The sequence below is a fragment of the Bos indicus x Bos taurus genome, chromosome 10, assembly GCF_003369695.1.
Source record: "Bos indicus x Bos taurus breed Angus x Brahman F1 hybrid chromosome 10, Bos_hybrid_MaternalHap_v2.0, whole genome shotgun sequence".
Classification (NCBI taxonomy): domain Eukaryota; kingdom Metazoa; phylum Chordata; class Mammalia; order Artiodactyla; family Bovidae; genus Bos; species Bos indicus x Bos taurus.
Genome location: NC_040085.1, coordinates 68,527,277 through 68,537,041, shown reverse-complemented (window position 1 = coordinate 68,537,041; position 9,765 = coordinate 68,527,277). Strand labels below are relative to the sequence as shown.

The 9,765-nt window shown below is 38.1% G+C and overlaps 1 long non-coding RNA gene across 1 annotated transcript in view; it reads left to right on the top strand.

Annotated features, from left to right (window-relative positions):
- The first annotated feature begins 210 nt into the window (after positions 1 to 210).
- Positions 211 to 9,765, top strand: part of LOC113899532 — a 44,001-nt gene continuing 34,446 nt past the window's right edge. The window contains exon 1 of the long non-coding RNA XR_003512929.1: positions 211 to 389. This is a non-coding gene — a long non-coding RNA (uncharacterized LOC113899532). The remainder of the gene's footprint in view (positions 390 to 9,765) is intronic.

Below are 9,765 nucleotides of genomic sequence, written 5' to 3'. Positions count from 1 at the left end.
ATATCTATCCATGGTTTCCCTTGAAGCAAAAGAGGCAATAGATATGAGATGAGTATCTCAGAGGCATGCAGGGATGAAAGGAGATGCAACTCTGGAGGGGTTGTGGTGTGGTTACATTCTCCCTGGAGAAGTGGAATATAAAACTTTCAGGTTAATATTGTACAGTAATTGTATTTCTTAAAATGTTATCTGCTCCCTTTAGAAATGGTATGATAGCAAATGATGTTGGTCTGTCTTTCTGAGGGACTAATGAGAAGAGGCAAGAGAACATTCCTGTCGGTGCTACTTCATCAAGGACTCAAGAGTCAGTGTGCAGAATGCTACAGAAAAGTGTTACCACAGCAGTGAGAAGTATAATGTGGTTAATGGGTGCAGTTCTCAGTACGAGGGTAAGTGTGATGTTTATGAGATTAATGTAAAGCCATGGGGAAAAAGAGGACTGATATCCTCCCCATCTTAGCTGTATGCCATTGAGCAGAAATAATGTCTGAAGTAGGATGAACATGAAGGAGGGGTCCCAGTGTTTTACCGGTGAATCTAGATGTCAGTTGAAGGAGAACAGGAGGAGGAGAAAGAAAACAAGTAGCTGAAGAATGAATACCTATAGCCCCTTGACTTTCTTGTTGGGCTAGGAAACTCTATGACCCTAACATATAGAGAATATGAATGTTTTTCCTTCTTCATTTTTTAAATGAACTAGAAGAATGGATAGCAAATCCATGGGAAAAACAAAGGGAAAACCTTGGGAAACCATCCACCAGATAATGAGTCTTTTAACATCAAAATTCAGTTTTTCCTTATCAGTATAACTGAAAGTTAGTGAGGAAACTTGCTTTACTGTTTGATGAGTTATTTTAAGTTCCTCTTATTCTTTTTTCCTACTATTATCCTGCTGTGCCTTAGATGTATATAGCAATTTATGTTCACAGAGCTCAAAATATTATATGTTATCTCATTTATCTTCAATCCCTAGAATTTTATACCCATGTGAAATTTTCCTAGGCAGGTCCTATAAATTCAATGATATATATTTGGGCACATTTTACCCAAGGGGCTCTTAGATGTTAAGAACTGTCAGGGGCTATTTTTAGATTACAGGGAATTTAGCATTTCTAAAAATAAAGATTCCACCGACTAGATTCCTCTGCATTGCTGAAAGCAGCCTTTGGAGCAGAATCATCAGCAGGAATTCAATAATCCCTGAGTAGAAAGGCCACAGAGTAGCATGCGAACTGACCTTCTCTCTTAGGAGTTGGTAATGAGGCAGATGGCTCCAAAATTAAAGGCATATTCTGCCCTATATTTCTGCACTGATGCTACAAAGAAGTGGATATATCACTTTTAGGATGACCTCTAAAACTATCTATATACCACAGTTGGATTTCAAATAGCAAGAAGCTAGATATATTAGACGGAGAAGGCAATGGCAACCCACTCCAGTGTTCTTGCCTGGACAATCCCAGGGATGGTGGAGCCTGGTGAGCTGCCATCTATGGGGTTTCACAGAGTCAGACACGACTGAAGTGACTTAGCAGCAGCAGCAGCAGCAGCTACATTAGAAAGAGTTTGGACTTTTGTGAGAATCCATATTTTAACTCTTACCAGCCCTTTTAAAAATGGAACAGATGCAGGAAAGAATGTATCTTATGGTTATGCCAAGGGACCTGAATTACTAGAGCATAGGACAAATGTGGTAAAGGTGAGTGATAAGTTAAGATGGAAAGGTAAGCAATGCCAAGACAATATATGGCATGAGAAAAATTCTGGATTTTATTCTGATATAAGGGAAGTTAGCAGAGAGTTTTCAGTCAGGAAGTTCTGGTCTACCCCTTGGAAACAGAGTCTAGAAAATTGCTAAGAGACATCTATGCCCAGCCCCATGTACACCCTTCACTTCTCCGTGCAAGAGCCTGATGCCCTGCCACCCACAGTGCAGCTGTATGAATAGACCACAGTCTTCAGTGAGTATTCCTTTCTTTGGTTACATTTGTGGAGTTTCTGACAGGCAGTGGAGATTACTGCCAGGCACAGCACAGCCTCTTTGGAGACAGGTGACATACAGAAATTCATCACTGTTTACCAAGAAGCACCCATAATATAAGCTAACCTGGAAAAAGTATTGAACTGAAATCTGCAGAATCTTTGCAATGAGTTCTAATCAAGATGGAATAAAAACGCAGTGTGCTTCCTATCCGTTGCCTTAGGATTACTGGACTGAAGGATTGCTGCTTCTTGTCAGGAAGTTCATTTCATTTCCTATTACTTCCAGCTTCATGCCCAAAGCACTGAGAATTTCAAATGGAGTATATTTAAATAGACCAGTTTCTTTGTGTTATTTTTTTCAATTTGTAATTTTTTTTCATAACCCTATTGGATGAGGGCTGGATGAAGCACAACCTGGAATCAAGATTACCAGAAGAAATATCAATAACCTCAGATACACAGATGACACCACTGTTAGGGCAGAAAGGAAAGAGGAACTGAAGAGCCTCTTGATGAAAGTGAAAGAGGAGAGTGAAAAAGCTGGCTTAAAACTCAGTATTCAGAAAACTAAGATCATGGCATCCAGTCCCATCAATTCATGGCAAATAGATGGGGAAACAATGAAAACAGTGACAGACTTTACTTCTGGGGTTCCAAAATCACTGTAAATGGTGACTGTAGCCATGAAGTTAAAAGACGCTTGCTCCTTGGAAGAAAAGCTATGACCAACCTAGAGAGCATATTAAAAAGCAGAATCATTACTTTGCCAACAAAGGTCTGTCTAGTCAAAGCTTTGATTTTTCCAGTAGTCATGTATGGATGTGAGTTGGACTATAAAGAAAACTGAGCACCGAAGAACAGATGCTTTTGAACTGTGATGTTGGAGAAGACTTGAGAGTCCCTTGGACTGCAAGGAGATCCAACCAGTGCATCCTAAAGGAAATCAGTCCTTAATATTCATTGGAAGGACTGATGCTGAAGCTGAAACTCCAATACTTTGGCCACCTGACTCATTGGAAAAGACCCTGATACTGGGCAAGATTGAAGATGGAAGAAGAAAATGAAGACAGAGGATGAGTTGGTTACTTGATGGACATGAGTTTGAGCAAGCTCTGGGAGTTGGTGATGGACAGGGAAGCCTGATGTGCTGCAGTCCATGGCATTGCAAAGAGTCAGTCATGACTGAGCGACTGAACTGAACTGAACTAAGTTAACATGGCTTAAATAAACCTTCCAGATCCTGTGGAAGTCTCATACAAGAACATGAGATTTCCTATTAAATTCAATCTAACCAATGCAACCTTAAAAATTTTTGTAGAGAAATTTAAGAAGTAAGGATTTATTGCAATAGAATAACACTGCCCTTGTGGATAAAGAAGGCATTCATGTTCACAAATGGCCTTTTGATGATGGTGTCCCACCATCTAGCCAGATTGCTCATGACTGGTTAAATATTTTAAAAAATTAAGCTTTGTGAAAACATGGAAACATGGTTTTTGTGTTGCTACCAATGTGCAGGTCTTAGCAGAGTCCAGTGCTTGTCATCCTGATATTAACTGAAAGTAGAATGAAATATGAGGATTCAGTGCCGTTCATAAAACAAAAGAGGGGGTGGGGATTTTAATAACAAGGAACTTTTGTACATGAAGTATTGTTCTAAAATATGAATGTGCTTCAAAACTCCAATGGCCATAGAAGCAACTGTTGTAATCAATAAAACCAGAATGCCTAATGTTGCCTTAAAAGTGGAATTTGAGATAGGACCTAATTTGCCCTTCTTATTAGCCAACACAGTGGTTTAGTGAATAAGTCTTAGAGAAGCTTCCATAGTAGTCTGAAAAGTAGTTTCACCAAATCACAAGCTTGGCATAATTATAATCTCTGTGTCTCAGTTACAGTCGGCCTATTTTGATACTTAACAAAAGATTCTCATTGTGCAGCATTTAAAATGTACCTATTACTTGTGCCAGTGTGAAATCATGCAGAATTGTGTTGTCTTTAAATTGATTCTCATCCAGAATCTTACCAAAGTATAAAAATTTCGGGCTGCTCCTATCTAACAGTTAGTCTCGTATCAGGTTATAAAATGGAAAGTAAACACTGTTTCCCAGAAAAAAAAAAAAAAAAGTTTGGGATATCAGCTGCCAAAATACCCAAACATGATACTTATGTTTTTTTTTTTTTTTTTTTTTTTTGCAACCCCATGAATCACAGCTCGCCAGGCCTCCCTGTCCATCACCAACTCCCGGAGTTCACTCAGACTCACGTCCAACGAGTCAGTGATGCCATCCAGCCATCTCATCCTCTGTCGTCCCCTTCTCCTCTTGCCCCCAATGCCTCCCAGCATCAGAGTCTTTTCCAATGAGTCAACTCTTTGGAGTTTCAGCTTTAGCATCATTCCTTCCAAAGAACACCCAGGACCAATCTCCTTTAGAATGGACTGGTTGGATCTCCTTGCAGTCCAAGGGACTCTCAAGAGTCTTCTCCAACACCACAGTTCAAAAGCATCAATTCTTCGGCGTTCAGCTTTATTCACAGTCCAACTTTCACATCCATACGTGACCACTGGAAAAACCATAGCTTTGGCTAGATGGATCTTTGTTGGCAAAGTAATGTCTCTGCTTTTCAATATGCTATCCAGGTTGGTCATAACTTTCCTTCCAAGGAGTAAGCGTCTTTTAATTTCATGGCTGCAGTCACCATCTGCAGTGATTTTGGAGCCCAAAAAATTAAGCCTGACACTGTTTCCACTGTTTCCCCATCTGTTTCCCAATGAAGTGATGGGACTGGATGCCATGATCTTCGTTTTCTGAATGTTGAGCTTTAAGCCAACCTTTTCACTCTCCACTTTCACCTTCATCAAGAGGCTTTTTAGTTCCTCTTCACTTTCTGCCATAAGGGTGGTGTCATCTGCATATCTGAGGTTATTGATATTTCTCCCAGCAATCTTGACTCCAGCTTGTGCTTCCTCCAGTCCAGCGTTTCTCATGATGTACTTTGCATATAAACTAACATGACATTGTTTATTTAACAATGTCATGTTAGCTTCTGCTGTATGACAACATGTATCAGCTATATGTGTACAAATATCCTGTCCCTTGAGTCTCCATCCTATCGGCCCCTCTGTGTGTATGAAGTTATTTAAAAACTTATTTCATAACTTCATATGTACCTCCTTTTATATTCTTATGGAAAATCTCCATTTTGAAAATCTACATTGTACAGAAGCACATCTTTAATGACTCCAGACAAAAAAGCTTTACACTTAATCTTCATATTTTATAACACAACTTAATTAACAGTAGGGATTTGAAAAAAAATTGGAAAGGATATTAAATATTTTTCATAAAATGTTACCTTTGTTTTATTATAGAACATATAGCATATGTGCTTTAATCTGATGAATATTTTTAAAAGGTAGAGATGCTTTATCATACCTAAAATAATTTCCAATTATTAAATTTCTGATAGTCATAATTTTCCTAAAACACTAGAAGTTTTTTACCAACTATTACTTTTCTTTGAAGTGTAAATTTTTCCCCCTCTCCTCCCAATCTCTCTTGCAAAAAAAAAAAAGAGTTTTCCAGTAATTGCTGCTGCTGCTGCTGCTGCTAAGTCACTTCAGTCATGTCTGACTCTGTGCGACCCCATAGATGGCAGCCCACCAGGCTCCCCCGTCCCTGGGATTCTCCAGGCAAGAACACTGGAGTGGGTTGCCATTTCCTTCTCCAGTGCATGAAAGTGAAAAGTGAAAGTGAAGTTGCTCAGTCGTGTCCGACTCTTCGTGACCCCATGGACTGCAGCCAACCAGGCTCCTCCCTTCATGGGATTTTCCATGCAAGAGTACTGGAGTGGGGTGCCATTGCCTTCTCCGCTTGAGTAGACATCAAATAATGTGTATATCTTTTGTGTTATATAACCTAATATTTAGATACTTGGTCACTTGCTTTATTTTTAACTGATAAAATAATGATGCATAGTAATGTTCAACCATATGTTTATAGTGTCTGGGAAAGTGTGGTTAGAGTTATGTGGGAGATATCATTTGTCAGTGTTCACCAGCTTGTAAAAACCCTAGTGTAAGAGCTTAGACATCTAATTAAAAAATAAAATGCAAAATATAAAATAAAATGTAAAGAGAGATTCTTGGCATTTATTACAGTGAAGCACTCAAGTTTATTTAATAATTTTATTTTACCCTTCCATTCAGGACTTGACCCTATGGACATGTCCTCTCTAAGGCATATGGATTTGATCTCCTTTTCCTTATTACATCCTCCTATCATGTCTCTTATATTCTGAATGCTCAGCTCTCTGGTACTAATAGAATTATCTGTTCTAAAATTGTAAATTCTTGTTTTATTTCTGTGTTTCCCTTTGGATAGTTTCTCCTCCTATGTCTTCAAGTTCATTAACCTTTTCTTCTATAATATTTAATCTTTAATTCACTCCATGTACTTTTTATCACATACATTGTAGTTTTCATCTATAGAAATTTGATTTGCAACTTTTTATGTATTTTATCTAAAATGCAGTTAAAAATTGTTTTAATATCTTTATCTACTAGTTTTAGCAATTATGTCATTCCTGGATCTTTTGCTATCTCTCTCCTCATTGTTGTAATATTTATGTGCATGAAAATGCATCATTTATTGTGAATTTTGCTTCAGTGGGTGTTACATATATTTTTGCGTTCCTATAAGTCTTCTTCAGCCTTGTTTTGGAATGTAGATAATTTGTTAGGAACACTTTGATTGTTTTAGGTTCTCTTTCAAAGACATGAGGTTGGAACCACAGCATTATTTAGTCTAGAGCTAAAGTGTTAGTTGCTCAGTCATGTCTGACTTTTTGTGACCCCATGGACTGTAGCCCATCAGACTCCTCTGTTCATAGAATTCTCCAGGCAAGAATACTGGAGTGGATAGCCATTTCCTTCTCCAGGGCATCTTTCCAACCCAGGGATAGAACCCAGGTCTCCTGCAGATGCTTTATCATCTGAGTCACAAAAGAAGCCTGTCTATAGCTAATTCGTCCCCAATACTGAAGCAAGATGCTTATGACTACTTCACATAATACTCTGTGAAGTAAGGAAGTGAGATATTTTCCAATCTGGAAGATGGAAATAGGCATTATTCACAGTTTTATATAAGTGACACATACTGTTCCCTATAATCCTTTTCTTCTTAGCTCTTTCCTGAGGCTCAGATAATTTCCTCACATGTGTATTTTAATCAAGACTCTAGGCTGAAAAATTGAGGAATGACCTTATGCAGGTTTACAGTGATTCTTTCCCTGTGCTGCTCTTTCCTCTTTGGTCATTTTTGTGAACTGTAGTTTCTTTAGTTTCTTGGTTCTCAGTTCCAGTTTGAGTTGTCTAGGTAAAGTGACCAGTTATCCCAGTATTTGGGTGGAAGGGGATCATGCGATGCAAAATTTTCATATTTAACACAGGGAGCCCTGCCCAGTGCTCTGTGATGATCTAGAGGGGTAGAATGAGGTAGGGGAAAGTGAGGGAGGCTCAATAAGGAGGGGATAGATGTATATATATATATATATATATATATATATATACATCTATGTATATGTATGTATGTATATATATATATACATCTATCCCCATATATATATGACTGATTCAAATTCTTGTAAGGCAGAAACCAACACAACATTGTAAACCAATTATCCTCTTATTAAATAAATACATAAAATTTAAAAATTAGTGCATAAGACAAAAATTAAAATAAAATTGAGAAAGAAAGTGAAAATGAAAGTCACTCAGTTATGTTTGACTCTTTGTCACCCCATCGACTATACAGTCCATGGAATTCTCCAGGCCAGAATACCAGAGTTGGTAGCCTTTCCCTTCTCCAGGGGATCTTCCCAACCCAGGGATCGAGCCCGGGTCTTCTGCATTGCAGCAGATTCTTTACCAGCTAAGCCACAAGGGAAGCCCAAGAATACTGAGTGGGTAGCCTATCCCTCCTCCAGCAGATCTTCCTGACCTAGGAATCAAACTGGGATCTCATGCCTTGCAGGCCAATTCTTTACAAACTGAGCTAAAATTGAGAAAGTCTTAGGCAAATTGGAACAAATTGGTTACCCTACTACAAGGCTATGTCTTGTTTTCCCTGTGGTTCTACAACCTGGAAACTCTCTCAAAATAATCAAATGGAGTACCTATAGGATGACCTCTTTGTTCCAATGTCTTTATGGTCACTGCCATTCATTGCCTGGTCTCAAAATCCACTGTCCCATATTGTGTCTGTTTATTTTTTCTTTTGATTGTTTCAAATGGGATGTAAATCTTCTATCTTTGCTGGAAGTGAAACTCATTCTGTCTTTATTTCAGTCTATCAGATTTTCTTCACCATCTCTCCCCTGAAAGTGTTCTGATTAGAAGTCACCAATGAGCTGTATGCTACAAAAATGTTATGGTCAGTTTTCAAGTTTCATTTTACTTAACCAATCAGCTGCATTTAACAACTGATTACTAATCTTCTTTGAAACAATATTTTCAGTTGGCTACCAGGATAAAATTGTCTTGGTTTTCCTTTAAGAAGTTATTCCTTCTTAGACTCCTTTGCTGAATCATCCTCATATCCTCAACCTGTAAATGTTATAGTGCCCTGGGGATTAGTTCTAGGACATCTTCTTATTTCTCTCTACACTCATTCTCCATATGACCTTATCAAGTCTCATAGTTTCATATATCTTTAAACACAAACTCCTAATTTTGTCTCTAACTTTCCAAAATTGTGTACTTAAGTGGCTACTCAAAATTTACACATGGAGAAGGTATCTCAAACTTAATATTTCCAAAACTGAACTCTTAATTCTCCCCAGTTCCTGAAACTGTTACTTTCAGATCCATCTTATTCTTAGTAAATGGCAGCTCTGTTATTCTGATTTCCTAAGCCAAAGTCTTGCCATCATCTTTGGTTACTTTTCCACACTTCTGATCCATCAGCAAATCTAGACAGCTCTATCTTCTCACTATCTTTACTTGCTTACATCCTATCCAAGTCATCATTACCTCTCATTGACATTATTATTATTACCTTACTTATACTAGGTAAGGTAACTCCTTACCTAGTTTCTTGGTTCACATGCCCATGTGTGTTTTTCACATGGTTTCTAAGTTACTAATCTCAAATTGTGAACTGGATTATGTTATTCCTCTGCTTAAAATGCTTCAGTGTCTCTTATATCACTCATATTAATATTTAGTCCTCACCTTGACCTTCAAAGGACTATATGACCTAACCCAGTATTAAAAATACAATCCCCTTTCTTTTTCCTCTATTCCATCTACAATGTTCTCCTTATTTTCTTCAAATATGGAAAGCACACTCCTGCCTTCAGATCTCTGACCACTGCAACTTAACTCTTCTTTCTGCCTAGAGTGCCTGCTCAGAGATGGGTGGTTCACTCCATTATTTCCTCCAGATCTTTACTCAAAAGTCACCTTATCAGACGGTCTTCCCTGACCATCTAATATAAAAACACATTCTCCAACACAGTCCCTGTCATCTCCCTTAATTATTTTATTATATTTTTCTTCATAGAACACATTCCTATCTGCCCTGTTTATTGCACTGGGTTATTCCAAGAGAACAGGAATGTTGTTCGCAGAGACTTGCCCAACACTGGCACACAGTAGGTACACAATAGGTATTTGTTGAGTGAATAAGTGAGTGGGTAGAACTCTATAGTTGTGGACATTTCTTATTTAGGATATTAAACAATGCAACTGACACAAATTGACCCCTGATTACCAAGTAA